The sequence below is a fragment of the Hyperolius riggenbachi genome, chromosome 8, assembly GCF_040937935.1.
Source record: "Hyperolius riggenbachi isolate aHypRig1 chromosome 8, aHypRig1.pri, whole genome shotgun sequence".
In the NCBI taxonomy this organism is placed as follows: domain Eukaryota; kingdom Metazoa; phylum Chordata; class Amphibia; order Anura; family Hyperoliidae; genus Hyperolius; species Hyperolius riggenbachi.
In genome coordinates, this window is record NC_090653.1 from 90,150,604 (window position 1) to 90,177,779 (window position 27,176).

The window sequence follows — 27,176 nt, forward strand, 5'->3', positions numbered from 1 at the left end:
AAGCTCTTGGGTCTTTTCATTTACTAGGCTCTTCAAAGGGCCTTCTCAACAGCAACCTCACATGGACTTTTGGAAAATCTCGCAGAAAAGGAACAAGGCCGACTTTTTTCTACAAGCTTTCTAACACACGTTTTACAAACTGACAAATTCCATCCCCTTTGGCACACCTACAGTCATATGGGTTAGCTCATCTTCTCTTCTAGTTCACTTCATCAGGATCAGAAGCTTTGGAGGCAATTTGTTTTGCTAAATCTTAAAAGGTTAGTGTACAGGTAAAGTGACAAATATGTAAGGAGACCGAACTCAGGAGATAGGTTTTGGCAATAACTTACAGGTCTTCCCTGTATGTTCTGACCTTTGGTGAAAGAGGTGGGGTTATTCCCTCTTCTGACAAGACTCATTTGTTGAAATTTCAACGGACCCTTCCTTGAAAAGAGTTCAGGTTGCAAGAAAACCAATTGCAGTGTTCCATTTGCGGTGTGGATCATATCTTTTCAGAGGAAATGACAGACATACTTTCCAAATTTCAGGCAAGAACTCTTCATATAAATTGGGAACCGAGGCAACCTTTTGAAATTGTTGAGCTTGCAACAAGAAGGAATCGCATCGTGCCACTTGACATGCTGTGTCTGCACCTTTGTAAAAGTCTGGCTTACAGCAGAATTGCAGACAAGGATTTCCTAAATCATATAGGAAATTAATTTTCTCATGTTAGTAAACAAAATGCTTAGCAGAAAGGGAGATGCCACCATGAATGTTTGAACCCTGGGTCATATAGTTTACTTAGAGTCTCTTCCAAGGTCCATCAGGGAATTGGGTTCAAAGTAAGGCAAAGGTTAGAATCCCAGTGTGGACTAGCAGTGTTTATTTGAGGTTGATGTAAAAACTTTGCTGGGACTTGCACAAGTTGTAAGAAAAGAGTTAGCGTCATTGACATTGTGGTGAAAGCTCAGCAAAAGCAGCCACCTTTGTAGCTGTAAACAGTCAAGGGCAGGGATTGAATGATAAGCATGAGTGAGGAAGCACAGGCTTTTGCAAAGTCTCCGAGGACATTTACAACAAGAGGAGCAAATACTCTACAGAAGTGACAAGAACAGAGCTCAACGACCACGAAGGGACTCGAACCCTCAATCTTCTGATCCGAAAGTCAGACGCCTTATCCATTAGGCCACGCGGTCTCATGCCTCTTTATGAAGAAACCATTTTCCACTGGAAACAGCCACCGCATAGGAAAAGACGCTCAAGGAGCACAAAGGATTTCATTTGTTAGAGCAGGCACATGACATTGCTGTCTAAGGTATTGCAGTGATCCAAAATGGCAGTTTGATGAGTGTTTTCAGAAAAAAAAACATGCCTTGCAGTGTTCATGAAGTCTTCTAGGCTAAGTTTGTGGTTGTCTCTTCTCTGTTAAGTATAGTCATTGTGCCAGCTGCATGGGTACATAGTACACTGCTTGTCAGGATGGCCAAGTGGTCTAAGGCGCCAGACTCAAGAGGCTTCTCTTCCCTTCTCATGGGCCTTCTGGTCTCCGAATGGAGGCGTGGGTTCAAATCCCACTTCTGACAGAGCTTTTTCACTTTGTCCATCATGGCACATTGGTCAGGCCTGCCAAAACAAGCTCTTGGGTCTTTTCATTTACTAGGCTCTTCAAAGGGCCTTCTCAACAGCAACCTCATATGGACTTTTGGAAAATCTCGCAGAAAAGGAACAAGGCCGACTTTTTTCTACAAGCTTTCTAACACACGTTTTACAAACTGACAAATTCCATCCCCTTTGGCACACCTACAGTCATATGGGTTAGCTCATCTTCTCTTCTAGTTCACTTCATCAGGATCAGAAGCTTTGGAGGCAATTTGTTTTGCTAAATCTTAAAAGGTTAGTGTACAGGTAAAGTGACAAATATGTAAGGAGACCGAACTCAGGAGATAGGTTTTGGCAATAACTTACAGGTCTTCCCTGTATGTTCTGACCTTTGGTGAAAGAGGTGGGGTTATTCCCTCTTCTGACAAGACTCATTTGTTGAAATTTCAACGGACCCTTCCTTGAAAAGAGTTCAGGTTGCAAGAAAACCAATTGCAGTGTTCCATTTGCGGTGTGGATCATATCTTTTCAGAGGAAATGACAGACATACTTTCCAAATTTCAGGCAAGAACTCTTCATATAAATTGGGAACCGAGGCAACCTTTTGAAATTGTTGAGCTTGCAACAAGAAGGAATCGCATCGTGCCACTTGACATGCTGTGTCTGCACCTTTGTAAAAGTCTGGCTTACAGCAGAATTGCAGACAAGGATTTCCTAAATCATATAGGAAATTAATTTTCTCATGTTAGTAAACAAAATGCTTAGCAGAAAGGGAGATGCCACCATGAATGTTTGAACCCTGGGTCATATAGTTTACTTAGAGTCTCTTCCCAGGTCCATCAGGGTATTGGGTTCAAAGTAAGGCAAAGGTTAGAATCCCAGTGTGGACTAGCAGTGTTTATTTGAGGTTGATGTAAAAACTTTGCTGGGACTTGCACAAGTTGTAAGAAAAGAGTTAGCGTCATTGACATTGTGGTGAAAGCTCAGCAAAAGCAGCCACCTTTGTAGCTGTAAACAGTCAAGGGCAGGGATTGAATGATAAGCATGAGTGAGGAAGCACAGGCTTTTGCAAAGTCTCCGAGGACATTTACAACAAGAGGAGCAAATACTTTACAGAAGTGACAAGAACAGAGCTCAACAACAACAAAGGGACTCGAACCCTCAATCTTCTGATCCGAAGTCAGACGCCTTATCCATTAGGCCACGCGGTTTCATGCCTCTTTATGAAGAAACCATTTTCCACTGGAAACAGCCACCGCATAGGAAAAGACGCTCAAGGAGCACAAAGGATTTCATTTGTTAGAGCAGGCACATGACATTGCTGTCTAAGGTATTGCAGTGATCCAAAATGGCAGTTTGATGAGTGTTTTCAGAGAAAAAAACATGCCTTGCAGTGTTCATGAAGTCTTCTAGGCTAAGTTTGTGGTTGTCTCTTCTCTGTTAAGTATAGTCATTGTGCCAGCTGCATGGGTACATAGTACACCACTTGTCAGGATGGCCGAGTGGTCTAAGGCGCCAGACTCAAGAGGCTTCTCTTCCCTTCTCATGGGCCTTCTGGTCTCCGAATGGAGGCGTGGGTTCAAATCCCACTTCTGACAGAGCTTTTTCACTTTGTCCATCATGGCACATTGGTCAGGCCTGCCAAAACAAGCTCTTGGGTCTTTTCATTTACTAGGCTCTTCAAAGGGCCTTCTCAACAGCAACCTCACATGGACTTTTGGAAAATCTCGCAGAAAAGGAACAAGGCCGACTTTTTTCTACAAGCTTTCTAACACACGTTTTACAAACTGACAAATTCCATCCCCTTTGGCACACCTACAGTCATATGGGTTAGCTCATCTTCTCTTCTAGTTCACTTCATCAGGATCAGAAGCTTTGGAGGCAATTTGTTTTGCTAAATCTTAAAAGGTTAGTGTACAGGTAAAGTGACAAATATGTAAGGAGACCGAACTCAGGAGATAGGTTTTGGCAATAACTTACAGGTCTTCCCTGTATGTTCTGACCTTTGGTGAAAGAGGTGGGGTTATTCCCTCTTCTGACAAGACTCATTTGTTGAAATTTCAACGGACCCTTCCTTGAAAAGAGTTCAGGTTGCAAGAAAACCAATTGCAGTGTTCCATTTGCGGTGTGGATCATATCTTTTCAGAGGAAATGACAGACATACTTTCCAAATTTCAGGCAAGAACTCTTCATATAAATTGGGAACCGAGGCAACCTTTTGAAATTGTTGAGCTTGCAACAAGAAGGAATCGCATCGTGCCACTTGACATGCTGTGTCTGCACCTTTGTAAAAGTCTGGTTTACAGCAGAATTGCAGACAAGGATTTCCTAAATCATATAGGAAATTAATTTTCTCATGTTAGTAAACAAAATGCTTAGCAGAAAGGGAGATGCCACCATGAATGTTTGAACCCTGGGTCATATAGTTTACTTAGAGTCTCTTCCAAGGTCCATCAGGGAATTGGGTTCAAAGTAAGGCAAAGGTTAGAATCCCAGTGTGGACTAGCAGTGTTTATTTGAGGTTGATGTAAAAACTTTGCTGGGACTTGCACAAGTTGTAAGAAAAGAGTTAGCGTCATTGACATTGTGGTGAAAGCTCAGCAAAAGCAGCCACCTTTGTAGCTGTAAACAGTCAAGGGCAGGGATTGAATGATAAGCATGAGTGAGGAAGCACAGGCTTTTGCAAAGTCTCCGAGGACATTTACAACAAGAGGAGCAAATACTCTACAGAAGTGACAAGAACAGAGCTCAACGACCACGAAGGGACTCGAACCCTCAATCTTCTGATCCGAAGTCAGACGCCTTATCCATTAGGCCACGCGGTCTCATGCCTCTTTATGAAGAAACCATTTTCCACTGGAAACAGCCACCGCATAGGAAAAGACGCTCAAGGAGCACAAAGGATTTCATTTGTTAGAGCAGGCACATGACATTGCTGTCTAAGGTATTGCAGTGATCCAAAATGGCAGTTTGATGAGTGTTTTCAGAAAAAAAACCATGCCTTGCAGTGTTCATGAAGTCTTCTAGGCTAAGTTTGTGGTTGTCTCTTCTCTGTTAAGTATAGTCATTGTGCCAGCTGCATGGGTACATAGTACACTGCTTGTCAGGATGGCCGAGTGGTCTAAGGCGCCAGACTCAAGAGGCTTCTCTTCCCTTCTCATGGGCCTTCTGGTCTCCGAATGGAGGCGTGGGTTCAAATCCCACTTCTGACAGAGCTTTTTCACTTTGTCCATCATGGCACATTGGTCAGGCCTGCCAAAACAAGCTCTTGGGTCTTTTCATTTACTAGGCTCTTCAAAGGGCCTTCTCAACAGCAACCTCACATGGACTTTTGGAAAATCTCGCAGAAAAGGAACAAGGCCGACTTTTTTCTACAAGCTTTCTAACACACGTTTTACAAACTGACAAATTCCATCCCCTTTGGCACACCTACAGTCATATGGGTTAGCTCATCTTCTCTTCTAGTTCACTTCATCAGGATCAGAAGCTTTGGAGGCAATTTGTTTTGCTAAATCTTAAAAGGTTAGTGTACAGGTAAAGTGACAAATATGTAAGGAGACCGAACTCAGGAGATAGGTTTTGGCAATAACTTACAGGTCTTCCCTGTATGTTCTGACCTTTGGTGAAAGAGGTGGGGTTATTCCCTCTTCTGACAAGACTCATTTGTTGAAATTTCAACGGACCCTTCCTTGAAAAGAGTTCAGGTTGCAAGAAAACCAATTGCAGTGTTCCATTTGCGGTGTGGATCATATCTTTTCAGAGGAAATGACAGACATACTTTCCAAATTTCAGGCAAGAACTCTTCATATAAATTGGGAACCGAGGCAACCTTTTGAAATTGTTGAGCTTGCAACAAGAAGGAATCGCATCGTGCCACTTGACATGCTGTGTCTGCACCTTTGTAAAAGTCTGGCTTACAGCAGAATTGCAGACAAGGATTTCCTAAATCATATAGGAAATTAATTTTCTCATGTTAGTAAACAAAATGCTTAGCAGAAAGGGAGATGCCACCATGAATGTTTGAACCCTGGGTCATATAGTTTACTTAGAGTCTCTTCCCAGGTCCATCAGGGTATTGGGTTCAAAGTAAGGCAAAGGTTAGAATCCCAGTGTGGACTAGCAGTGTTTATTTGAGGTTGATGTAAAAACTTTGCTGGGACTTGCACAAGTTGTAAGAAAAGAGTTAGCGTCATTGACATTGTGGTGAAAGCTCAGCAAAAACAGCCACCTTTGTAGCTGTAAACAGTCAAGGGCAGGGATTGAATGATAAGCATGAGTGAGGAAGCACAGGCTTTTGCAAAGTTTCCGAGGACATTTACAACAAGAGGAGCAAATACTCTACAGAAGTGACAAGAACAGAGCTCACCGACCACAAAGGGACTCAAACCCTCAATCTTCTGATCTGAAGTCAGACGCCTTAGCCATTAGGCCACGCGGTCTCATGCCTCTTTATGAAGAAACCATTTTCCACTGGAAACAGCCACCGCATAGGAAAAGACGCTCAAGGAGCACAAAGGATTTCATTTGTTAGAGCAGGCACATGACATTGCTGTCTAAGGTATTGCAGTGATCCAAAATGGCAATTTGATGAGTGTTTTCAGAGAAAAAAACATGCCTTGCAGTGTTCATGAAGTCTTCTAGGCTAAGTTTGTGGTTGTCTCTTCTCTGTTAAGTATAGTCATTGTGCCAGCTGCATGGGTACATAGTACACCGCTTGTCAGGATGGCCGAGTGGTCTAAGGTGCCAGACTCAAGAGGCTTCTCTTCCCTTCTCATGGGCCTTCTGGTCTCTGAATGGAGGCGTGGGTTCAAATCCCACTTCTGACAGAGCTTTTTCACTTTGTCCATCATGGCACATTGGTCAGGCCTGCCAAAACAAGCTCTTGGGTCTTTTCATTTACTAGGCTCTTCAAAGGGCCTTCTCAACAGCAACCTCACATGGACTTTTGGAAAATCTCGCAGAAAAGGAACAAGGCCGACTTTTTTCTACAAGCTTTCTAACACACGTTTTACAAACTGACAAATTCCATCCCCTTTGGCACACCTACAGTCATATGGGTTAGCTCATCTTCTCTTCTAGTTCACTTCATCAGGATCAGAAGCTTTGGAGGCAATTTGTTTTGCTAAATCTTAAAAGGTTAGTGTACAGGTAAAGTGACAAATATGTAAGGAGACCGAACTCAGGAGATAGGTTTTGGCAATAACTTACAGGTCTTCCCTGTATGTTCTGACCTTTGGTGAAAGAGGTGGGGTTATTCCCTCTTCTGACAAGACTCATTTGTTGAAATTTCAACGGACCCTTCCTTGAAAAGAGTTCAGGTTGCAAGAAAACCAATTGCAGTGTTCCATTTGCGGTGTGGATCATATCTTTTCAGAGGAAATGACAGACATACTTTCCAATTTTCATGCAAGAACTCTTCATATAAATTGGGAACCGAGGCAACCTTTTGAAATTGTTGAGCTTGCAACAAGAAGGAATCGCATCGTGCCACTTGACATGCTGTGTCTGCACCTTTGTAAAAGTCTGGCTTACAGCAGAATTGCAGACAAGGATTTCCTAAATCATATAGGAAATTAATTTTCTCATGTTAGTAAACAAAATGCTTAGCAGAAAGGGAGATGCCACCATGAATGTTTGAACCCTGGGTCATATAGTTTACTTAGAGTCTCTTCCAAGGTCCATCAGGGAATTGGGTTCAAAGTAAGGCAAAGGTTAGAATCCCAGTGTGGACTAGCAGTGTTTATTTGAGGTTGATGTAAAAACTTTGCTGGGACTTGCACAAGTTGTAAGAAAAGAGTTAGCGTCATTGACATTGTGGTGAAAGCTCAGCAAAAACAGCCACCTTTGTAGCTGTAAACAGTCAAGGGCAGGGATTGAATGATAAGCATGAGTGAGGAAGCACAGGCTTTTGCAAAGTTTCCGAGGACATTTACAACAAGAGGAGCAAATACTCTACAGAAGTGACAAGAACAGAGCTCAACGACCACGAAGGGACTCAAACCCTCAATCTTCTGATCCGAAGTCAGACGCCTTATCCATTAGGCCACGCGGTCTCATGCCTCTTTATGAAGAAACCATTTTCCACTGGAAACAGCCACCGCATAGGAAAAGACGCTCAAGGAGCACAAAGGATTTCATTTGTTAGAGCAGGCACATGACATTGCTGTCTAAGGTATTGCAGTGATCCAAAATGGCAGTTTGATGAGTGTTTTCAGAGAAAAAAACATGCCTTGCAGTGTTCATGAAGTCTTCTAGGCTAAGTTTGTGGTTTTCTCTTCTCTGTTAAGTATAGTCATTGTGCCAGCTGCATGGGTACATAGTACTCCGCTTGTCAGGATGGCCGAGTGGTCTAAGGCGCCAGACTCAAGAGGCTTCTCTTCCCTTCTCATGGGCCTTCTGGTCTCTGAATGGAGGCGTGGGTTCAAATCCCACTTCTGACAGAGCTTTTTCACTTTGTCCATCATGGCACATTGGTCAGGCCTGCCAAAACAAGCTCTTGGGTCTTTTCATTTACTAGGCTCTTCAAAGGGCCTTCTCAACAGCAACCTCACATGGACTTTTGGAAAATCTCGCAGAAAAGGAACAAGGCCGACTTTTTTCTACAAGCTTTCTAACACACGTTTTACAAACTGACAAATTCCATCCCCTTTGGCACACCTACAGTCATATGGGTTAGCTCATCTTCTCTTCTAGTTCACTTCATCAGGATCAGAAGCTTTGGAGGCAATTTGTTTTGCTAAATCTTAAAAGGTTAGTGTACAGGTAAAGTGACAAATATGTAAGGAGACCGAACTCAGGAGATAGGTTTTGGCAATAACTTACAGGTCTTCCCTGTATGTTCTGACCTTTGGTGAAAGAGGTGGGGTTATTCCCTCTTCTGACAAGACTCATTTGTTGAAATTTCAACGGACCCTTCCTTGAAAAGAGTTCAGGTTGCAAGAAAACCAATTGCAGTGTTCCATTTGCGGTGTGGATCATATCTTTTCAGAGGAAATGACAGACATACTTTCCAAATTTCAGGCAAGAACTCTTCATATAAATTGGGAACCGAGGCAACCTTTTGAAATTGTTGAGCTTGCAACAAGAAGGAATCGCATCGTGCCACTTGACATGCTGTGTCTGCACCTTTGTAAAAGTCTGGCTTACAGCAGAATTGCAGACAAGGATTTCCTAAATCATATAGGAAATTAATTTTCTCATGTTAGTAAACAAAATGCTTAGCAGAAAGGGAGATGCCACCATGAATGTTTGAACCCTGGGTCATATAGTTTACTTAGAGTCTCTTCCCAGGTCCATCAGGGTATTGGGTTCAAAGTAAGGCAAAGGTTAGAATCCCAGTGTGGACTAGCAGTGTTTATTTGAGGTTGATGTAAAAACTTTGCTGGGACTTGCACAAGTTGTAAGAAAAGAGTTAGCGTCATTGACATTGTGGTGAAAGCTCAGCAAAAGAAGCCACCTTTGTAGCTGTAAACAGTCAAGGGCAGGGATTGAATGATAAGCATGAGTGAGGAAGCACAGGCTTTTGCAAAGTCTCCGAGGACATTTACAACAAGAGGAGCAAATACTCTACAGAAGTGACAAGAACAGAGCTCAACGACCACAAAGGGACTCAAACCCTCAATCTTCTGATCCGAAGTCAGACGCCTTATCCATTAGGCCACGCGGTCTCATGCCTCTTTATGAAGAAACCATTTTCCACTGGAAACAGCCACCGCATAGGAAAAGACGCTCAAGGAGCACAAAGGATTTCATTTGTTAGAGCAGGCACATGACATTGCTGTCTAAGGTATTGCAGTGATCCAAAATGGCAGTTTGATGAGTGTTTTCAGAGAAAAAAACATGCCTTGCAGTGTTCATGAAGTCTTCTAGGCTAAGTTTGTGGTTGTCTCTTCTCTGTTAAGTATAGTCATTGTGCCAGCTGCATGGGTACATAGTACACCGCTTGTCAGGATGGCCGAGTGGTCTAAGGCGCCAGACTTAAGAGGCTTCTCTTCCCTTCTCATGGGCCTTCTGGTCTCCGAATGGAGGCGTGGGTTCAAATCCCACTTCTGACAGAGCTTTTTCACTTTGTCCATCATGGCACATTGGTCAGGCCTGCCAAAACAAGCTCTTGGGTCTTTTCATTTACTAGGCTCTTCAAAGGGCCTTCTCAACAGCAACCTCACATGGACTTTTGGAAAATCTCGCAGAAAAGGAACAAGGCCGACTTTTTTCTACAAGCTTTCTAACACACGTTTTACAAACTGACAAATTCCATCCCCTTTGGCACACCTACAGTCATATGGGTTAGCTCATCTTCTCTTCTAGTTCACTTCATCAGGATCAGAAGCTTTGGAGGCAATTTGTTTTGCTAAATCTTAAAAGGTTAGTGTACAGGTAAAGTGACAAATATGTAAGGAGACCGAACTCAGGAGATAGGTTTTGGCAATAACTTACAGGTCTTCCCTGTATGTTCTGACCTTTGGTGAAAGAGGTGGGGTTATTCCCTCTTCTGACAAGACTCATTTGTTGAAATTTCAACGGACCCTTCCTTGAAAAGAGTTCAGGTTGCAAGAAAACCAATTGCAGTGTTCCATTTGCGGTGTGGATCATATCTTTTCAGAGGAAATGACAGACATACTTTCCAAATTTCAGGCAAGAACTCTTCATATAAATTGGGAACCGAGGCAACCTTTTGAAATTGTTGAGCTTGCAACAAGAAGGAATCGCATCGTGCCACTTGACATGCTGTGTCTGCACCTTTGTAAAAGTCTGGCTTACAGCAGAATTGCAGACAAGGATTTCCTAAATCATATAGGAAATTAATTTTCTCATGTTAGTAAACAAAATGCTTAGCAGAAAGGGAGATGCCACCATGAATGTTTGAACCCTGGGTCATATTGTTTACTTAGAGTCTCTTCCAAGGTCCATCAGGGAATTGGGTTCAAAGTAAGGCAAAGGTTAGAATCCCAGTGTGGACTAGCAGTGTTTATTTGAGGTTGATGTAAAAACTTTGCTGGGACTTGCACAAGTTGTAAGAAAAGAGTTAGCGTCATTGACATTGTGGTGAAAGCTCAGCAAAAACAGCCACCTTTGTAGCTGTAAACAGTCAAGGGCAGGGATTGAATGATAAGCATGAGTGAGGAAGCACAGGCTTTTGCAAAGTTTCCGAGGACATTTACAACAAGAGGAGCAAATACTCTACAGAAGTGACAAGAACAGAGCTCAACGACCACGAAGGGACTCAAACCCTCAATCTTCTGATCCGAAGTCAGACGCCTTATCCATTAGGCCACGCGGTCTCATGCCTCTTTATGAAGAAACCATTTTCCACTGGAAACAGCCACCGCATAGGAAAAGACGCTCAAGGAGCACAAAGGATTTCATTTGTTAGAGCAGGCACATGACATTGCTGTCTAAGGTATTGCAGTGATCCAAAATGGCAGTTTGATGAGTGTTTTCAGAGAAAAAAACATGCCTTGCAGTGTTCATGAAGTCTTCTAGGCTAAGTTTGTGGTTTTCTCTTCTCTGTTAAGTATAGTCATTGTGCCAGCTGCATGGGTACATAGTACACCGCTTGTCAGGATGGCCGAGTGGTCTAAGGCGCCAGACTCAAGAGGCTTCTCTTCCCTTCTCATGGGCCTTCTGGTCTCTGAATGGAGGCGTGGGTTCAAATCCCACTTCTGACAGAGCTTTTTCACTTTGTCCATCATGGCACATTGGTCAGGCCTGCCAAAACAAGCTCTTGGGTCTTTTCATTTACTAGGCTCTTCAAAGGGCCTTCTCAACAGCAACCTCACATGGACTTTTGGAAAATCTCGCAGAAAAGGAACAAGGCCGACTTTTTTCTACAAGCTTTCTAACACACGTTTTACAAACTGACAAATTCCATCCCCTTTGGCACACCTACAGTCATATGGGTTAGCTCATCTTCTCTTCTAGTTCACTTCATCAGGATCAGAAGCTTTGGAGGCAATTTGTTTTGCTAAATCTTAAAAGGTTAGTGTACAGGTAAAGTGACAAATATGTAAGGAGACCGAACTCAGGAGATAGGTTTTGGCAATAACTTACAGGTCTTCCCTGTATGTTCTGACCTTTGGTGAAAGAGGTGGGGTTATTCCCTCTTCTGACAAGACTCATTTGTTGAAATTTCAACGGACCCTTCCTTGAAAAGAGTTCAGGTTGCAAGAAAACCAATTGCAGTGTTCCATTTGCGGTGTGGATCATATCTTTTCAGAGGAAATGACAGACATACTTTCCAAATTTCAGGCAAGAACTCTTCATATAAATTGGGAACCGAGGCAACCTTTTGAAATTGTTGAGCTTGCAACAAGAAGGAATCGCATCGTGCCACTTGACATGCTGTGTCTGCACCTTTGTAAAAGTCTGGCTTACAGCAGAATTGCAGACAAGGATTTCCTAAATCATATAGGAAATTAATTTTCTCATGTTAGTAAACAAAATGCTTAGCAGAAAGGGAGATGCCACCATGAATGTTTGAACCCTAGGCCATATAGTTTACTTAGAGTCTCTTCCCAGGTCCATCAGGGTATTGGGTTCAAAGTAAGGCAAAGGTTAGAATCCCAGTGTGGACTAGCAGTGTTTATTTGAGGTTGATGTAAAAACTTTGCTGGGACTTGCACAAGTTGTAAGAAAAGAGTTAGCGTCATTGACATTGTGGTGAAAGCTCAGCAAAAGCAGCCACCTTTGTAGCTGTAAACAGTCAAGGGCAGGGATTGAATGATAAGCATGAGTGAGGAAGCACAGGCTTTTGCAAAGTCTCCGAGGACATTTACAACAAGAGGAGCAAATACTCTACAGAAGTGACAAGAACAGAGCTCAACGACCACAAAGGGACTCAAACCCTCAATCTTCTGATCCGAAGTCAGACGCCTTATCCATTAGGCCACGCGGTCTCATGCCTCTTTATGAAGAAACCATTTTCCACTGGAAACAGCCACCGCATAGGAAAAGACGCTCAAGGAGCACAAAGGATTTCATTTGTTAGAGCAGGCACATGACATTGCTGTCTAAGGTATTGCAGTGATCCAAAATGGCAGTTTGATGAGTGTTTTCAGAGAAAAAAACATGCCTTGCAGTGTTCATGAAGTCTTCTAGGCTAAGTTTGTGGTTGTCTCTTCTCTGTTAAGTATAGTCATTGTGCCAGCTGCATGGGTACATAGTACACCGCTTGTCAGGATGGCCGAGTGGTCTAAGGCGCCAGACTCAAGAGGCTTCTCTTCCCTTCTCATGGGCCTTCTGGTCTCCGAATGGAGGCGTGGGTTCAAATCCCACTTCTGACAGAGCTTTTTCACTTTGTCCATCATGGCACATTGGTCAGGCCTGCCAAAACAAGCTCTTGGGTCTTTTCATTTACTAGGCTCTTCAAAGGGCCTTCTCAACAGCAACCTCACATGGACTTTTGGAAAATCTCGCAGAAAAGGAACAAGGCCGACTTTTTTCTACAAGCTTTCTAACACACGTTTTACAAACTGACAAATTCCATCCCCTTTGGCACACCTACAGTCATATGGGTTAGCTCATCTTCTCTTCTAGTTCACTTCATCAGGATCAGAAGCTTTGGAGGCAATTTGTTTTGCTAAATCTTAAAAGGTTAGTGTACAGGTAAAGTGACAAATATGTAAGGAGACCGAACTCAGGAGATAGGTTTTGGCAATAACTTACAGGTCTTCCCTGTATGTTCTGACCTTTGGTGAAAGAGGTGGGGTTATTCCCTCTTCTGACAAGACTCATTTGTTGAAATTTCAACGGACCCTTCCTTGAAAAGAGTTCAGGTTGCAAGAAAACCAATTGCAGTGTTCCATTTGCGGTGTGGATCATATCTTTTCAGAGGAAATGACAGACATACTTTCCAAATTTCAGGCAAGAACTCTTCATATAAATTGGGAACCGAGGCAACCTTTTGAAATTGTTGAGCTTGCAACAAGAAGGAATCGCATCGTGCCACTTGACATGCTGTGTCTGCACCTTTGTAAAAGTCTGGCTTACAGCAGAATTGCAGACAAGGATTTCCTAAATCATATAGGAAATTAATTTTCTCATCTTAGTAAACAAAATGCTTAGCAGAAAGGGAGATGCCACCATGAATGTTTGAACCCTGGGTCATATTGTTTACTTAGAGTCTCTTCCCAGGTCCATCAGGGTATTGGGTTCAAAGTAAGGCAAAGGTTAGAATCCCAGTGTGGACTAGCAGTGTTTATTTGAGGTTGATGTAAAAACTTTGCTGGGACTTGCACAAGTTGTAAGAAAAGAGTTAGCGTCATTGACATTGTGGTGAAAGCTCAGCAAAAGCAGCCACCTTTGTAGCTGTAAACAGTCAAGGGCAGGGATTGAATGATAAGCATGAGTGAGGAAGCACAGGCTTTTGCAAAGTCTCCGAGGACATTTACAACAAGATGAGCAAATACTGTACTGAAGTGACAAGAACAGAGCTCAATGACCACGAAGGGACACGAACCCTCAATCTTCTAATCCGAAGTCAGACGCCTTATCCATTAGGCCACACGGTCTCATGCCTCTTTATGAAGAAACCATTTTCCACTGGAAACAGCCACCGCATAGGAAAAGACGCTCAAGGAGCACAAAGGATTTCATTTGTTAGAGCAGGCACATGACATTGTTGTCTAAGGTATTGCAGTGATCCAAAATGGCAGTTTGATGAGTGTTTTCAGAGAAAAAAACATGCCTTGCAGTGTTCATGAAGTCTTCTAGGCTAAGTTTGTGGTTGTCTCTTCTCTGTTAAGTATAGTCATTGTGCCAGCTGCATGGGTTCATTGTACACCGCTTGTCAGGATGGCCGAGTGGTCTAAGGCGCCAGACTCAAGAGGCTTCTCTTCCCTTCTCATGGGCCTTTTGGTTTCTGAATGGAGGCGTGGGTTCAAATCCCACTTCTGACAGAGCTTTTTCACTTTGTCCATCATGGCACATTGGTCAGGCCTGCCAAAACAAGCTCTTGGGTCTTTTCATTTACTAGGCTCTTCAAAGGGCCTTCTCAACAGCAACCTCACATGGAGTTTTGGAAAATCTCGCAGAAAAGGAACAAGGCCGACTTTTTTCTACAAGCTTTCTAACACACGTTTTACAAACTGACAAATTCCATCCCCTTTGGCACACCTACAGTCATATGGGTTAGCTCATCTTCTCTTCTAGTTCACTTCATCAGGATCAGAAGCTTTGGAGGCAATTTGTTTTGCTAAATCTTAAAAGGTTAGTGTACAGGTAAAGTGACAAATATGTAAGGAGACCGAACTCAGGAGATAGGTTTTGGCAATAACTTACAGGTCTTCCCTGTATGTTCTGACCTTTGGTGAAAGAGGTGGGGTTATTCCCTCTTCTGACAAGACTCATTTGTTGAAATTTCAACGGACCCTTCCTTGAAAAGAGTTCAGGTTGCAAGAAAACCAATTGCAGTGTTCCATTTGCGGTGTGGATCATATCTTTTCAGAGGAAATGACAGACATACTTTCCAAATTTCAGGCAAGAACTCTTCATATAAATTGGGAACCGAGGCAACCTTTTGAAATTGTTGAGCTTGCAACAAGAAGGAATCGCATCGTGCCACTTGACATGCTGTGTCTGCACCTTTGTAAAAGTCTGGCTTACAGCAGAATTGCAGACAAGGATTTCCTAAATCATATAGGAAATTAATTTTCTCATGTTAGTAAACAAAATGCTTAGCAGAAAGGGAGATGCCACCATGAATGTTTGAACCCTGGGTCATATAGTTTACTTAGAGTCTCTTCCCAGGTCCATCAGGGTATTGGGTTCAAAGTAAGGCAAAGGTTAGAATCCCAGTGTGGACTAGCAGTGTTTATTTGAGGTTGATGTAAAAACTTTGCTGGGACTTGCACAAGTTGTAAGAAAAGAGTTAGCGTCATTGACATTGTGGTGAAAGCTCAGCAAAAGCAGCCACCTTTGTAGCTGTAAACAGTCAAGGGCAGGGATTGAATGATAAGCATGAGTGAGGAAGCACAGGCTTTTGCAAAGTCTCCGAGGACATTTACAACAAGAGGAGCAAATACTCTACAGAAGTGACAAGAACAGAGCTCAACGACCACAAAGGGACTCAAACCCTCAATCTTCTGATCCAAAGTCAGACGCCTTATCCATTAGGCCACGCGGTCTCATGCCTTTTTATGAAGAAACCATTTTCCACTGGAAACAGCCACCGCATAGGAAAAGACGCTCAAGGAGCACAAAGGATTTCATTTGTTAGAGCAGGCACATGACATTGCTGTCTAAGGTATTGCAGTGATCCAAAATGGCAGTTTGATGAGTGTTTTCAGAGAAAAAAACATGCCTTGCAGTGTTCATGAAGTCTTCTAGGCTAAGTTTGTGGTTGTCTCTTCTCTGTTAAGTATAGTCATTGTGCCAGCTGCATGGGTACATAGTACACCGCTTGTCAGGATGGCCGAGTGGTCTAAGGCGCCAGACTCAAGAGGCTTCTCTTCCCTTCTCATGGGCCTTCAGGTCTCCGAATGGAGGCGTGGGTTCAAATCCCACTTCTGACAGAGCTTTTTCACTTTGTCCATCATGGCACATTGGTCAGGCCTGCCAAAACAAGCTCTTGGGTCTTTTCATTTACTAGGCTCTTCAAAGGGCCTTCTCAACAGCAACCTCACATGGACTTTTGGAAAATCTCGCAGAAAAGGAACAAGGCCTACTTTTTTCTACAAGCTTTCTAACACACGTTTTACAAACTGACAAATTCCATCCCCTTTGGCACACCTACAGTCATATGGGTTAGCTCATCTTCTCTTCTAGTTCACTTCATCAGGATCAGAAGCTTTGGAGGCAATTTGTTTTGCTAAATCTTAAAAGGTTAGTGTACAGGTAAAGTGACAAATATGTAAGGAGACCGAACTCAGGAGATAGGTTTTGGCAATAACTTACAGGTCTTCCCTGTATGTTCTGACCTTTGGTGAAAGAGGTGGGGTTATTCCCTCTTCTGACAAGACTCATTTGTTGAAATTTCAACGGACCCTTCCTTGAAAAGAGTTCAGGTTGCAAGAAAACCAATTGCAGTGTTCCATTTGCGGTGTGGATCATATCTTTTCAGAGGAAATGACAGACATACTTTCCAAATTTCAGGCAAGAACTCTTCATATAAATTGGGAACCGAGGCAACCTTTTGAAATTGTTGAGCTTGCAACAAGAAGGAATCGCATCGTGCCACTTGACATGCTGTGTCTGCACCATTGTAAAAGTCTGGCTTACAGCAGAATTGCAGACAAGGATTTCCTAAATCATATAGGAAATTAATTTTCTCATGTTAGTAAACAAAATGCTTAGCAAAAAGGGAGATGCCACCATGAATGTTTGAACCCTGGGTCATCTTGTTTACTTAGAGTCTCTTCCCAGGTCCATCAGGGTATTGGGTTCAAAGTAAGGCAAAGGTTAGAATCCCAGTGTGGACTAGCAGTGTTTATTTGAGGTTGATGTAAAAACTTTGCTGGGACTTGCACAAGTTGTAAGAAAAGAGTTAGCGTCATTGACATTGTGGTGAAAGCTCAGCAAAAGCAGCCACCTTTGTAGCTGTAAACAGTCAAGGGCAGGGATTGAATGATAAGCATGAGTGAGGAAGCACAGGCTTTTGCAAAGTCTCCGAGGACATTTACAACAAGAGGAGCAAATACTCTACAGAAGTGACAAGAACAGAGCTCAACAACCACGAGGGGACTCAAACCCTCAATCTTCTGATCCGAAGTCAGACGCCTTATCCATTAGGCCACGCGGTCTCATGCCTCTTTATGAAGAAACCATTTTCCACTGGAAACAGCCACCGCATAGGAAAAGACGCTCAAGGAGCACAAAGGATTTCATTTGTTAGAGCAGGCACATGACATTGCTGTCTAAGGTATTGCAGTGATCCAAAATGGCAGTTTGATGAGTGTTTTCAGAGAAAAAAACATACCTTGCAGTGTTCATGAAGTCTTCTAGGCTAAGTTTGTGGTTGTCTCTTCTCTGTTAAGTATAGTCATTGTGCCAGCTGCATGGGTACATAGTACACCGCTTGTCAGGATGGCCGAGTGGTCTAAGGCGCCAGACTCAAGAGGCTTCTCTTCCCTTCTCATGGGCCTTCTGGTCTCTGAATGGAGGTGTGGGTTCAAATCCCACTTCTGACAGAGCTTTTTCACTTTGTCCATCATGGCACATTGGTCAGGCCTGCCAAAACAAGCTCTTGGGTCTTTTCATTTACTAGGCTCTTCAAAGGGCCTTCTCAACAGCAACCTCACATGGACTTTTGGAAAATCTCGCAGAAAAGGAACAAGGCCGACTTTTTTCTACAAGCTTTCTAACACACGTTTTACAAACTGACAAATTCCATCCCCTTTGGCACACCTACAGTCATATGGGTTAGCTCATCTTCTCTTCTAGTTCACTTCATCAGGATCAGAAGCTTTGGAGGCAATTTGTTTTGCTAAATCTTAAAAGGTTAGTGTACAGGTAAAGTGACAAATATGTAAGGAGACCGAACTCAGGAGATAGGTTTTGGCAATAACTTACAGGTCTTCCCTGTATGTTCTGACCTTTGGTGAAAGAGGTGGGGTTATTCCCTCTTCTGACAAGACTCATTTGTTGAAATTTCAACGGACCCTTCCTTGAAAAGAGTTCAGGTTGCAAGAAAACCAATTGCAGTGTTCCATTTGCGGTGTGGATCATATCTTTTCAGAGGAAATGACAGACATACTTTCCAAATTTCAGGCAAGAACTCTTCATATAAATTGGGAACCGAGGCAACCTTTTGAAATTGTTGAGCTTGCAACAAGAAGGAATTGCATCGTGCCACTTGACATGCTGTGTCTGCACCTTTGTAAAAGTCTGGCTTACAGCAGAATTGCAGACAAGGATTTCCTAAATCATATAGGAAATTAATTTTCTCATGTTAGTAAACAAAATGCTTAGCAGAAAGGGAGATGCCACCATGAATGTTTGAACCCTGGGTCATATAGTTTACTTAGAGTCTCTTCCCAGGTCCATCAGGGTATTGGGTTCAAAGTAAGGCAAAGGTTAGAATCCCAGTGTGGACTAGCAGTGTTTATTTGAGGTTGATGTAAAAACTTTGCTGGGACTTGCACAAGTTGTAAGAAAAGAGTTAGCGTCATTGACATTGTGGTGAAAGCTCAGCAAAAGCAGCCACCTTTGTAGCTGTAAACAGTCAAGGGCAGGGATTGAATGATAAGCATGAGTGAGGAAGCACAGGCTTTTGCAAAGTCTCCGAGGACATTTACAACAAGAGGAGCAAATACTGTACAGAAGTGACAAGAACAGAGCTCAATGACCACGAAGGGACTCGAACCCTCAATCTTCTAATCCGAAGTCAGACGCCTTATCCATTAGGCCACACGGTCTCATGCCTATTTATGAAGAAACCATTTTCCACTGGACACAGCCACCGCATAGGAAAAGACGCTCAAGGAGCACAAAGGATTTCATTTGTTAGAGCAGGCACATGACATTGTTGTCTAAGGTATTGCAGTGATCCAAAATGGCAGTTTGATGAGTGTTTTCAGAGAAAAAAACATGCCTTGCAGTGTTCATGAAGTCTTCTAGGCTAAGTTTGTGGTTGTCTCTTCTCTGTTAAGTATAGTCATTGTGCCAGCTGCATGGGTTCATTGTACACCGCTTGTCAGGATGGCTGAGTGGTCTAAGGCGCCAGACTCAAGAGGCTTCTCTTCCCTTCTCATGGGCCTTTTGGTCTCTGAATGGAGGCGTGGGTTCAAATCCCACTTCTGACAGAGCTTTTTCACTTTGTCCATCATGGCACATTGGTCAGGCCTGCCAAAACAAGCTCTTGGGTCTTTTCATTTACTAGGCTCTTCAAAGGGCCTTCTCAACAGCAACCTCACATGGAGTTTTGGAAAATCTCGCAGAAAAGGAACAAGGCCGACTTTTTTCTACAAGCTTTCTAACACACGTTTTACAAACTGACAAATTCCATCCCCTTTGGCACACCTACAGTCATATGGGTTAGCTCATCTTCTCTTCTAGTTCACTTCATCAGGATCAGAAGCTTTGGAGGCAATTTGTTTTGCTAAATCTTAAAAGGTTAGTGTACAGGTAAAGTGACAAATATGTAAGGAGACCAAACTCAGGAGATAGGTTTTGGCAATAACTTACAGGTCTTCCCTGTATGTTCTGACCTTTGGTGAAAGAGGTGGGGTTATTCCCTCTTCTGACAAGACTCATTTGTTGAAATTTCAACGGACCCTTCCTTGAAAAGAGTTCAGGTTGCAAGAAAACCAATTGCAGTGTTCCATTTGCGGTGTGGATCATATCTTTTCAGAGGAAATGACAGACATACTTTCCAAATTTCAGGCAAGAACTCTTCATATAAATTGGGAACCGAGGCAACCTTTTGAAATTGTTGAGCTTGCAACAAGAAGGAATCGCATCGTGCCACTTGACATGCTGTGTCTGCACCTTTGTAAAAGTCTGGCTTACAGCAGAATTGCAGACAAGGATTTCCTAAATCATATAGGAAATTAATTTTCTCATGTTAGTAAACAAAATGCTTAGCAGAAAGGGAGATGCCACCATGAATGTTTGAACCCTGGGTCATCTTGTTTACTTAGAGTCTCTTCCCAGGTCCATCAGGGTATTGGGTTCAAAGTAAGGCAAAGGTTAGAATCCCAGTGTGGACTAGCAGTGTTTATTTGAGGTTGATGTAAAAACTTTGCTGGGACTTGCACAAGTTGTAAGAAAAGAGTTAGCGTCATTGACATTGTGGTGAAAGCTCAGCAAAAGCAGCCACCTTTGTAGCTGTAAACAGTCAAGGGCAGGGATTGAATGATAAGCATGAGTGAAGAAGCACAGGCTTTTGCAAAGTCTCCGAGGACATTTACAACAAGAGGAGCAAATACTGTACAGAAGTGACAAGAACAGAGCTCAATGACCACGAAGGGACTCGAACCCTCAATCTTCTAATCCAAAGTCAGACGCCTTATTCATTAGGCCACACGGTCTCATGCCTATTTATGAAGAAACCATTTTCCACTGGAAACAGCCACCGCATAGGAAAAGACGCTCAAGGAGCACAAAGGATTTCATTTGTTAGAGCAGGCACATGACATTGTTGTCTAAGGTATTGCAGTGATCCAAAATGGCAGTTTGATGAGTGTTTTCAGAGAAAAAAACATGCCTTGCAGTGTTCATGAAGTCTTCTAGGCTAAGTTTGTGGTTGTCTCTTCTCTGTTAAGTATAGTCATTGTGCCAGCTGCATGGGTTCATTGTACACTGCTTGTCAGGATGGCCGAGTGGTCTAAGGCGCCAGACTCAAGAGGCTTCTCTCCCCTTCTCATGGGCCTTTTGGTCTCTGAATGGAGGCGTGGGTTCAAATCCCACTTCTGACAGAGCTTTTTCACTTTGTCCATCATGGCACATTGGTCAGGCCTGCCAAAACAAGCTCTTGGGTCTTTTCATTTACTAGGCTCTTCAAAGGGCCTTCTCAACAGCAACCTCACATGGAGTTTTGGAAAATCTCGCAGAAAAGGAACAAGGCCGACTTTTTTCTACAAGCTTTCTAACACACGTTTTACAAACTGACAAATTCCATCCCCTTTGGCACACCTACAGTCATATGGGTTAGCTCATCTTCTCTTCTAGTTCACTTCATCAGGATCAGAAGCTTTGGAGGCAATTTGTTTTGCTAAATCTTAAAAGGTTAGTGTACAGGTAAAGTGACAAATATGTAAGGAGACCGAACTCAGGAGATAGGTTTTGGCAATAACTTACAGGTCTTCCCTGTATGTTCTGACCTTTGGTGAAAGAGGTGGGGTTATTCCCTCTTCTGACAAGACTCATTTGTTGAAATTTCAACGGACCCTTCCTTGAAAAGAGTTCAGGTTGCAAGAAAACCAATTGCAGTGTTCCATTTGCGGTGTGGATCATATCTTTTCAGAGGAAATGACAGACATACTTTCCAAATTTCAGGCAAGAACTCTTCATATAAATTGGGAACCGAGGCAACCTTTTGAAATTGTTGAGCTTGCAACAAGAAGGAATCGCATCGTGCCACTTGACATGCTGTGTCTGCACCTTTGTAAAAGTCTGGCTTACAGCAGAATTGCAGACAAGGATTTCCTAAATCATATAGGAAATTAATTTTCTCATGTTAGTAAACAAAATGCTTAGCAGAAAGGGAGATGCCACCATGAATGTTTGAACCCTGGGTCATATAGTTTACTTAGAGTCTCTTCCCAGGTCCATCAGGGTATTGGGTTCAAAGTAAGGCAAAGGTTAGAATCCCAGTGTGGACTAGCAGTGTTTATTTGAGGTTGATGTAAAAACTTTGCTGGGACTTGCACAAGTTGTAAGAAAAGAGTTAGCGTCATTGACATTGTGGTGAAAGCTCAGCAAAAGCAGCCACCTTTGTAGCTGTAAACAGTCAAGGGCAAGGATTGAATGATAAGCATGAGTGAGGAAGCACAGGCTTTTGCAAAGTCTCCGAGGACATTTACAACAAGAGGAGCAAATACTCTACAGAAGTGACAAGAACAGAGCTCAACGACCACAAAGGGACTCGAACCCTCAATCTTCTGATCCAAAGTCAGACGCCTTATCCATTAGGCCACGCGGTTTCATGCCTTTTTATGAAGAAACCATTTTCCACTGGAAACAGCCACCGCATAGGAAAAGACGCTCAAGGAGCACAAAGGATTTCATTTGTTAGAGCAGGCACATGACATTGCTGTCTAAGGTATTGCAGTGATCCAAAATGGCAGTTTGATGAGTGTTTTCAGAGAAAAAACATGCCTTGCAGTGTTCATGAAGTCTTCTAGGCTAAGTTTGTGGTTGTCTCTTCTCTGTTAAGTATAGTCATTGTGCCAGCTGCATGGGCACATAGTACACCGCTTGTCAGGATGGCCGAGTGGTCTAAGGCGCCAGACTCAAGAGGCTTCTCTTCCCTTCTCATGGGCTTTCTGGTCTCCGAATGGAGGCGTGGGTTCAAATCCCACTTCTGACAGAGCTTTTTCACTTTGTCTATCATGGCACATTGGTCGGGCCTGCCAAAACAAGCTCTTGGGTCTTTTCGTTTACTAGGCTCTTCAAAGGGCCTTCTCAACAGCAACCTCACATGGACTTTTGGAAAATCTCGCAGAAAAGGAACAAGGCCGACTTTTTTCTACAAGCTTTCTAACACACGTTTTACAAACTGACAAATTCCATCCCCTTTGGCACACCTACAGTCATATGGGTTAGCTCATCTTCTCTTCTAGTTCACTTCATCAGGATCAGAAGCTTTGGAGGCAATTTGTTTTGCTAAATCTTAAAAGGTTAGTGTACAGGTAAAGTGACAAATATGTAAGGAGACCGAACTCAGGAGATAGGTTTTGGCAATAACTTACAGGTCTTCCCTGTATGTTCTGACCTTTGGTGAAAGAGGTGGGGTTATTCCCTCTTCTGACAAGACTCATTTGTTGAAATTTCAACGGACCCTTCCTTGAAAAGAGTTCAGGTTGCAAGAAAACCAATTGCAGTGTTCCATTTGCGGTGTGGATCATATCTTTTCAGAGGAAATGACAGACATACTTTCCAAATTTCAGGCAAGAACTCTTCATATAAATTGGGAACCGAGGCAACCTTTTGAAATTGTTGAGCTTGCAACAAGAAGGAATCGCATCGTGCCACTTGACATGCTGTGTCTGCACCTTTGTAAAAGTCTGGCTTACAGCAGAATTGCAGACAAGGATTTCCCAAATCATATAGGAAATTAATTTTCTCATGTTAGTAAACAAAATGCTTAGCAGAAAGGGAGATGCCACCATGAATGTTTGAACCCTGGGTCATCTTGTTTACTTAGAGTCTCTTCCCAGGTCCATCAGGGTATTGGGTTCAAAGTAAGGCAAAGGTTAGAATCCCAGTGTGGACTAGCAGTGTTTATTTGAGGTTGATGTAAAAACTTTGCTGGGACTTGCACAAGTTGTAAGAAAAGCGTTAGCGTCATTGACATTGTGGTGAAAGCTCAGCAAAAGCAGCCACCTTTGTAGCTGTAAACAGTCAAGGGCAGGGATTGAATGATAAGCATGAGTGAAGAAGCACAGGCTTTTGCAAAGTCTCCGAGGACATTTACAACAAGAGGAGCAAATACTGTACAGAAGTGACAAGAACAGAGCTCAATGACCACGAAGGGACTCGAACCCTCAATCTTCTAATCCAAAGTCAGACGCCTTATTCATTAGGCCACACAGTCTCATGCCTATTTATGAAGAAACCATTTTCCACTGGAAACAGCCACCGCATAGGAAAAGACGCTCAAGGAGCACAAAGGATTTCATTTGTTAGAGCAGGCACATGACATTGTTGTCTAAGGTATTGCAGTGATCCAAAATGGCAGTTTGATGAGTGTTTTCAGAGAAAAAAACATGCCTTGCAGTGTTCATGAAGTCTTCTAGGCTAAGTTTGTGGTTGTCTCTTCTCTGTTAAGTATAGTCATTGTGCCAGCTGCATGGGTTCATTGTACACTGCTTGTCAGGATGGCCGAGTGGTCTAAGGCGCCAGACTCAAGAGGCTTCTCTTCCCTTCTCATGGGCCTTTTGGTCTCTGAATGGAGGCGTGGGTTCAAATCCCACTTCTGACAGAGCTTTTTCACTTTGTCCATCATGGCACATTGGTCAGGCCTGCCAAAACAAGCTCTTGGGTCTTTTCATTTACTAGGCTCTTCAAAGGGCCTTCTCAACAGCAACCTCACATGGAGTTTTGGAAAATCTCGCAGAAAAGGAACAAGGCCGACTTTTTTCTACAAGCTTTCTAACACACGTTTTACAAACTGACAAATTCCATCCCCTTTGGCACACCTACAGTCATATGGGTTAGCTCATCTTCTCTTCTAGTTCACTTCATCAGGATCAGAAGCTTTGGAGGCAATTTGTTTTGCTAAATCTTAAAAGGTTAGTGTACAGGTAAAGTGACAAATATGTAAGGAGACCGAACTCAGGAGATAGGTTTTGGCAATAACTTACAGGTCTTCCCTGTATGTTCTGACCTTTGGTGAAAGAGGTGGGGTTATTCCCTCTTCTGACAAGACTCATTTGTTGAAATTTCAACGGACCCTTCCTTGAAAAGAGTTCAGGTTGCAAGAAAACCAATTGCAGTGTTCCATTTGCGGTGTGGATCATATCTTTTCAGAGGAAATGACAGACATACTTTCCAAATTTCAGACAAGAACTCTTCATATAAATTGGGAACCGAGGCAACCTTTTGAAATTGTTGAGCTTGCAACAAGAAGGAATCGCATCGTGCCACTTGACATGCTGTGTCTGCACCTTTGTAAAAGTCTGGCTTACAGCAGAATTGCAGACAAGGATTTCCTAAATCATATAGGAAATTAATTTTCTCATGTTAGTAAACAAAATGCTTAGCAGAAAGGGAGATGCCACCATGAATGTTTGAACCCTGGGTCATATAGTTTACTTAGAGTCTCTTCCCAGGTCCATCAGGGTATTGGGTTCAAAGTAAGGCAAAGGTTAGAATCCCAGTGTGGACTAGCAGTGTTTATTTGAGGTTGATGTAAAAACTTTGCTGGGACTTGCACAAGTTGTAAGAAAAGAGTTAGCGTCATTGACATTGTGGTGAAAGCTCAGCAAAAGCAGCCACCTTTGTAGCTGTAAACAGTCAAGGGCAGGGATTGAATGATAAGCATGAGTGAGGAAGCACAGGCTTTTGCAAAGTCTCCGAGGACATTTACAACAAGAGGAGCAAATACTCTACAGAAGTGACAAGAACAGAGCTCAACGACCACGAAGGGACTCAAACCCTCAATCTTCTGATCCGAAGTCAGACGCCTTATCCATTAGGCCACGCGGTCTCATGCCTCTTTATGAAGAAACCATTTTCCACTGGAAACAGCCACCGCATAGGAAAAGACGCTCAAGGAGCACAAAAAGGATTTCATTTGTTAGAGCAGGCACATGACATGGCTGTCTAAGGTATTGCAGTGATCCAAAATGGCAGTTTGATGAGTGTTTTCAGAGAAAAAAACATGCCTTGCAGTGTTCATGAAGTCTTCTAGGCTAAGTTTGTGGTTGTCTCTTCTCTGTTAAGTATAGTCATTGTGCCAGCTGCATGGGTACATAGTACACCGCTTGTCAGGATGGCCGAGTGGTCTAAGGCGCCAGACTCAAGAGGCTTCTCTTCCCTTCTCATGGGCCTTCTGGTCTCCGAATGGAGGCGTGGGTTCAAATCCCACTTCTGACAGAGCTTTTTCACTTTGTCCATCATGGCACATTGGTCAGGCCTGCCAAAACAAGCTCTTGGGTCTTTTCATTTACTAGGCTCTTCAAAGGGCCTTCTCAACAGCAACCTCACATGGACTTTTGGAAAATCTCGCAGAAAAGGAACAAGGCCGACTTTTTTCTACAAGCTTTCTAACACACGTTTTACAAACTGACAAATTCCATCCCCTTTGGCACACCTACAGTCATATGGGTTAGCTCATCTTCTCTTCTAGTTCACTTCATCAGGATCAGAAGCTTTGGAGGCAATTTGTTTTGCTAAATCTTAAAAGGTTAGTGTACAGGTAAAGTGAAAAATAGGTTTTGGCAATAACTTACAGGTCTTCCCTGTATGTTCTGACCTTTGGTGAAAGAGGTGGGGTTATTCCCTCTTCTGACAAGACTCATTTGTTGAAATTTCAACGGACCCTTCCTTGAAAAGAGTTCAGGTTGCAAGAAAACCAATTGCAGTGTTCCATTTGCGGTGTGGATCATATCTTTTCAGAGGAAATGACAGACATACTTTCCAAATTTCAGGCAAGAACTCTTCATATAAATTGGGAACCGAGGCAACCTTTTGAAATTGTTGAGCTTGCAACAAGAAGGAATCGCATCGTGCCACTTGACATGCTGTGTCTGCACCTTTGTAAAAGTCTGGCTTACAGCAGAATTGCAGACAAGGCTTTCCTAAATCATATAGGAAATTAATTTTCTCATGTTAGTAAACAAAATGCTTAGCAGAAAGGGAGATGCCACCATGAATGTTTGAACCCTGGGTCATATAGTTTACTTAGAGTCTCTTCCAAGGTCCATCAGGGTATTGGGTTCAAAGTAAGGCAAAGGTTAGAATCCCAGTGTGGACTAGCAGTGTTTATTTGAAGTTGATGTAAAAACTTTGCTGGGACTTGCACAAGTTGTAAGAAAAGAGTTAGCGTCATTGACATTGTGGTGAAAGCTCAGCAAAGCAGCCACCTTTGTAGCTGTAAACAGTCAAGGGCAGGGATTGAATGATAAGCATGAGTGAGGAAGCACAGGCTTTTGCAAAGTCTCCGAGGACATTTACAACAAGAGGAGCAAATACTCTACAGAAGTGACAAGAACAGAGCTCAACGACCACAAAGGGACGCAAACCCTCAATCTTCTGATCCAAAGTCAGACGCCTTATCCATTAGGCCACGCGGTCTCATGCCTCTTTATGAAGAAACCATTTTCCACTGGAAACAGCCACCGCATAGGAATAGACGCTCAAGGAGCACAAAGGATTTCATTTGTTAGAGCAGGCACATGACATTGCTGTCTAAGGTATTGCAGTGATCCAAAATGGCAGTTTGATGAGTGTTTTCAGAGAAAAAAACATGCCTTGCAGTGTTCATGAAGTCTTCT

The 27,176-nt window shown here is 42.9% G+C and overlaps 28 non-coding genes across 28 annotated transcripts; 16 read left to right on the top strand and 12 right to left on the bottom strand.

Moving 5' to 3' along the window:
- Positions 1 to 1,104: 1,104 nt before the first annotated feature.
- Positions 1,105 to 1,178, bottom strand: TRNAE-UUC (transfer RNA glutamic acid (anticodon UUC)). Its single transcript has one exon. It is a non-coding gene; the product is annotated as a tRNA-Glu (tRNA).
- A 277-nt stretch (positions 1,179 to 1,455) lies between these two features.
- TRNAL-CAA (transfer RNA leucine (anticodon CAA)) lies at positions 1,456 to 1,565 on the top strand. Its single transcript has 2 exons — positions 1,456 to 1,493; positions 1,520 to 1,565. It is a non-coding gene; the product is annotated as a tRNA-Leu (tRNA).
- Positions 1,566 to 3,069: 1,504 nt separating this feature from the next.
- TRNAL-CAA (transfer RNA leucine (anticodon CAA)) lies at positions 3,070 to 3,179 on the top strand. The gene is made up of 2 exons: positions 3,070 to 3,107; positions 3,134 to 3,179. It is a non-coding gene; the product is annotated as a tRNA-Leu (tRNA).
- Positions 3,180 to 4,333: 1,154 nt separating this feature from the next.
- On the bottom strand, positions 4,334 to 4,406 carry TRNAR-UCG (transfer RNA arginine (anticodon UCG)). Its single transcript has one exon. It is a non-coding gene; the product is annotated as a tRNA-Arg (tRNA).
- A 277-nt stretch (positions 4,407 to 4,683) lies between these two features.
- TRNAL-CAA (transfer RNA leucine (anticodon CAA)) lies at positions 4,684 to 4,793 on the top strand. The gene is made up of 2 exons: positions 4,684 to 4,721; positions 4,748 to 4,793. It is a non-coding gene; the product is annotated as a tRNA-Leu (tRNA).
- Positions 4,794 to 6,297: 1,504 nt separating this feature from the next.
- Positions 6,298 to 6,407, top strand: TRNAL-CAA (transfer RNA leucine (anticodon CAA)). The gene is made up of 2 exons: positions 6,298 to 6,335; positions 6,362 to 6,407. It is a non-coding gene; the product is annotated as a tRNA-Leu (tRNA).
- A 1,154-nt stretch (positions 6,408 to 7,561) lies between these two features.
- TRNAR-UCG (transfer RNA arginine (anticodon UCG)) lies at positions 7,562 to 7,634 on the bottom strand. Its single transcript has one exon. It is a non-coding gene; the product is annotated as a tRNA-Arg (tRNA).
- Positions 7,635 to 7,911: 277 nt separating this feature from the next.
- TRNAL-CAA (transfer RNA leucine (anticodon CAA)) lies at positions 7,912 to 8,021 on the top strand. Its single transcript has 2 exons — positions 7,912 to 7,949; positions 7,976 to 8,021. It is a non-coding gene; the product is annotated as a tRNA-Leu (tRNA).
- Positions 8,022 to 9,175: 1,154 nt separating this feature from the next.
- Positions 9,176 to 9,248, bottom strand: TRNAR-UCG (transfer RNA arginine (anticodon UCG)). The gene has a single exon. It is a non-coding gene; the product is annotated as a tRNA-Arg (tRNA).
- Positions 9,249 to 9,525: 277 nt separating this feature from the next.
- On the top strand, positions 9,526 to 9,635 carry TRNAL-UAA (transfer RNA leucine (anticodon UAA)). Its single transcript has 2 exons — positions 9,526 to 9,563; positions 9,590 to 9,635. It is a non-coding gene; the product is annotated as a tRNA-Leu (tRNA).
- A 1,154-nt stretch (positions 9,636 to 10,789) lies between these two features.
- On the bottom strand, positions 10,790 to 10,862 carry TRNAR-UCG (transfer RNA arginine (anticodon UCG)). Its single transcript has one exon. It is a non-coding gene; the product is annotated as a tRNA-Arg (tRNA).
- Positions 10,863 to 11,139: 277 nt separating this feature from the next.
- TRNAL-CAA (transfer RNA leucine (anticodon CAA)) lies at positions 11,140 to 11,249 on the top strand. The gene is made up of 2 exons: positions 11,140 to 11,177; positions 11,204 to 11,249. It is a non-coding gene; the product is annotated as a tRNA-Leu (tRNA).
- A 1,154-nt stretch (positions 11,250 to 12,403) lies between these two features.
- Positions 12,404 to 12,476, bottom strand: TRNAR-UCG (transfer RNA arginine (anticodon UCG)). Its single transcript has one exon. It is a non-coding gene; the product is annotated as a tRNA-Arg (tRNA).
- Positions 12,477 to 12,753: 277 nt separating this feature from the next.
- TRNAL-CAA (transfer RNA leucine (anticodon CAA)) lies at positions 12,754 to 12,863 on the top strand. Its single transcript has 2 exons — positions 12,754 to 12,791; positions 12,818 to 12,863. It is a non-coding gene; the product is annotated as a tRNA-Leu (tRNA).
- Positions 12,864 to 14,017: 1,154 nt separating this feature from the next.
- TRNAR-UCG (transfer RNA arginine (anticodon UCG)) lies at positions 14,018 to 14,090 on the bottom strand. Its single transcript has one exon. It is a non-coding gene; the product is annotated as a tRNA-Arg (tRNA).
- Positions 14,091 to 14,367: 277 nt separating this feature from the next.
- TRNAL-CAA (transfer RNA leucine (anticodon CAA)) lies at positions 14,368 to 14,477 on the top strand. The gene is made up of 2 exons: positions 14,368 to 14,405; positions 14,439 to 14,477. It is a non-coding gene; the product is annotated as a tRNA-Leu (tRNA).
- A 1,154-nt stretch (positions 14,478 to 15,631) lies between these two features.
- On the bottom strand, positions 15,632 to 15,704 carry TRNAQ-UUG (transfer RNA glutamine (anticodon UUG)). Its single transcript has one exon. It is a non-coding gene; the product is annotated as a tRNA-Gln (tRNA).
- A 277-nt stretch (positions 15,705 to 15,981) lies between these two features.
- TRNAL-CAA (transfer RNA leucine (anticodon CAA)) lies at positions 15,982 to 16,091 on the top strand. The gene is made up of 2 exons: positions 15,982 to 16,019; positions 16,046 to 16,091. It is a non-coding gene; the product is annotated as a tRNA-Leu (tRNA).
- Positions 16,092 to 17,595: 1,504 nt separating this feature from the next.
- TRNAL-CAA (transfer RNA leucine (anticodon CAA)) lies at positions 17,596 to 17,705 on the top strand. The gene is made up of 2 exons: positions 17,596 to 17,633; positions 17,660 to 17,705. It is a non-coding gene; the product is annotated as a tRNA-Leu (tRNA).
- Positions 17,706 to 18,859: 1,154 nt separating this feature from the next.
- On the bottom strand, positions 18,860 to 18,932 carry TRNAR-UCG (transfer RNA arginine (anticodon UCG)). The gene has a single exon. It is a non-coding gene; the product is annotated as a tRNA-Arg (tRNA).
- A 277-nt stretch (positions 18,933 to 19,209) lies between these two features.
- On the top strand, positions 19,210 to 19,319 carry TRNAL-CAA (transfer RNA leucine (anticodon CAA)). Its single transcript has 2 exons — positions 19,210 to 19,247; positions 19,274 to 19,319. It is a non-coding gene; the product is annotated as a tRNA-Leu (tRNA).
- A 1,154-nt stretch (positions 19,320 to 20,473) lies between these two features.
- TRNAQ-UUG (transfer RNA glutamine (anticodon UUG)) lies at positions 20,474 to 20,546 on the bottom strand. The gene has a single exon. It is a non-coding gene; the product is annotated as a tRNA-Gln (tRNA).
- Positions 20,547 to 20,823: 277 nt separating this feature from the next.
- Positions 20,824 to 20,933, top strand: TRNAL-CAA (transfer RNA leucine (anticodon CAA)). Its single transcript has 2 exons — positions 20,824 to 20,861; positions 20,888 to 20,933. It is a non-coding gene; the product is annotated as a tRNA-Leu (tRNA).
- Positions 20,934 to 22,087: 1,154 nt separating this feature from the next.
- On the bottom strand, positions 22,088 to 22,160 carry TRNAQ-UUG (transfer RNA glutamine (anticodon UUG)). Its single transcript has one exon. It is a non-coding gene; the product is annotated as a tRNA-Gln (tRNA).
- A 276-nt stretch (positions 22,161 to 22,436) lies between these two features.
- TRNAL-CAA (transfer RNA leucine (anticodon CAA)) lies at positions 22,437 to 22,546 on the top strand. Its single transcript has 2 exons — positions 22,437 to 22,474; positions 22,501 to 22,546. It is a non-coding gene; the product is annotated as a tRNA-Leu (tRNA).
- A 1,504-nt stretch (positions 22,547 to 24,050) lies between these two features.
- TRNAL-CAA (transfer RNA leucine (anticodon CAA)) lies at positions 24,051 to 24,160 on the top strand. Its single transcript has 2 exons — positions 24,051 to 24,088; positions 24,115 to 24,160. It is a non-coding gene; the product is annotated as a tRNA-Leu (tRNA).
- Positions 24,161 to 25,314: 1,154 nt separating this feature from the next.
- On the bottom strand, positions 25,315 to 25,387 carry TRNAR-UCG (transfer RNA arginine (anticodon UCG)). Its single transcript has one exon. It is a non-coding gene; the product is annotated as a tRNA-Arg (tRNA).
- A 279-nt stretch (positions 25,388 to 25,666) lies between these two features.
- TRNAL-CAA (transfer RNA leucine (anticodon CAA)) lies at positions 25,667 to 25,776 on the top strand. The gene is made up of 2 exons: positions 25,667 to 25,704; positions 25,731 to 25,776. It is a non-coding gene; the product is annotated as a tRNA-Leu (tRNA).
- Positions 25,777 to 27,176: the final 1,400 nt, after the last annotated feature.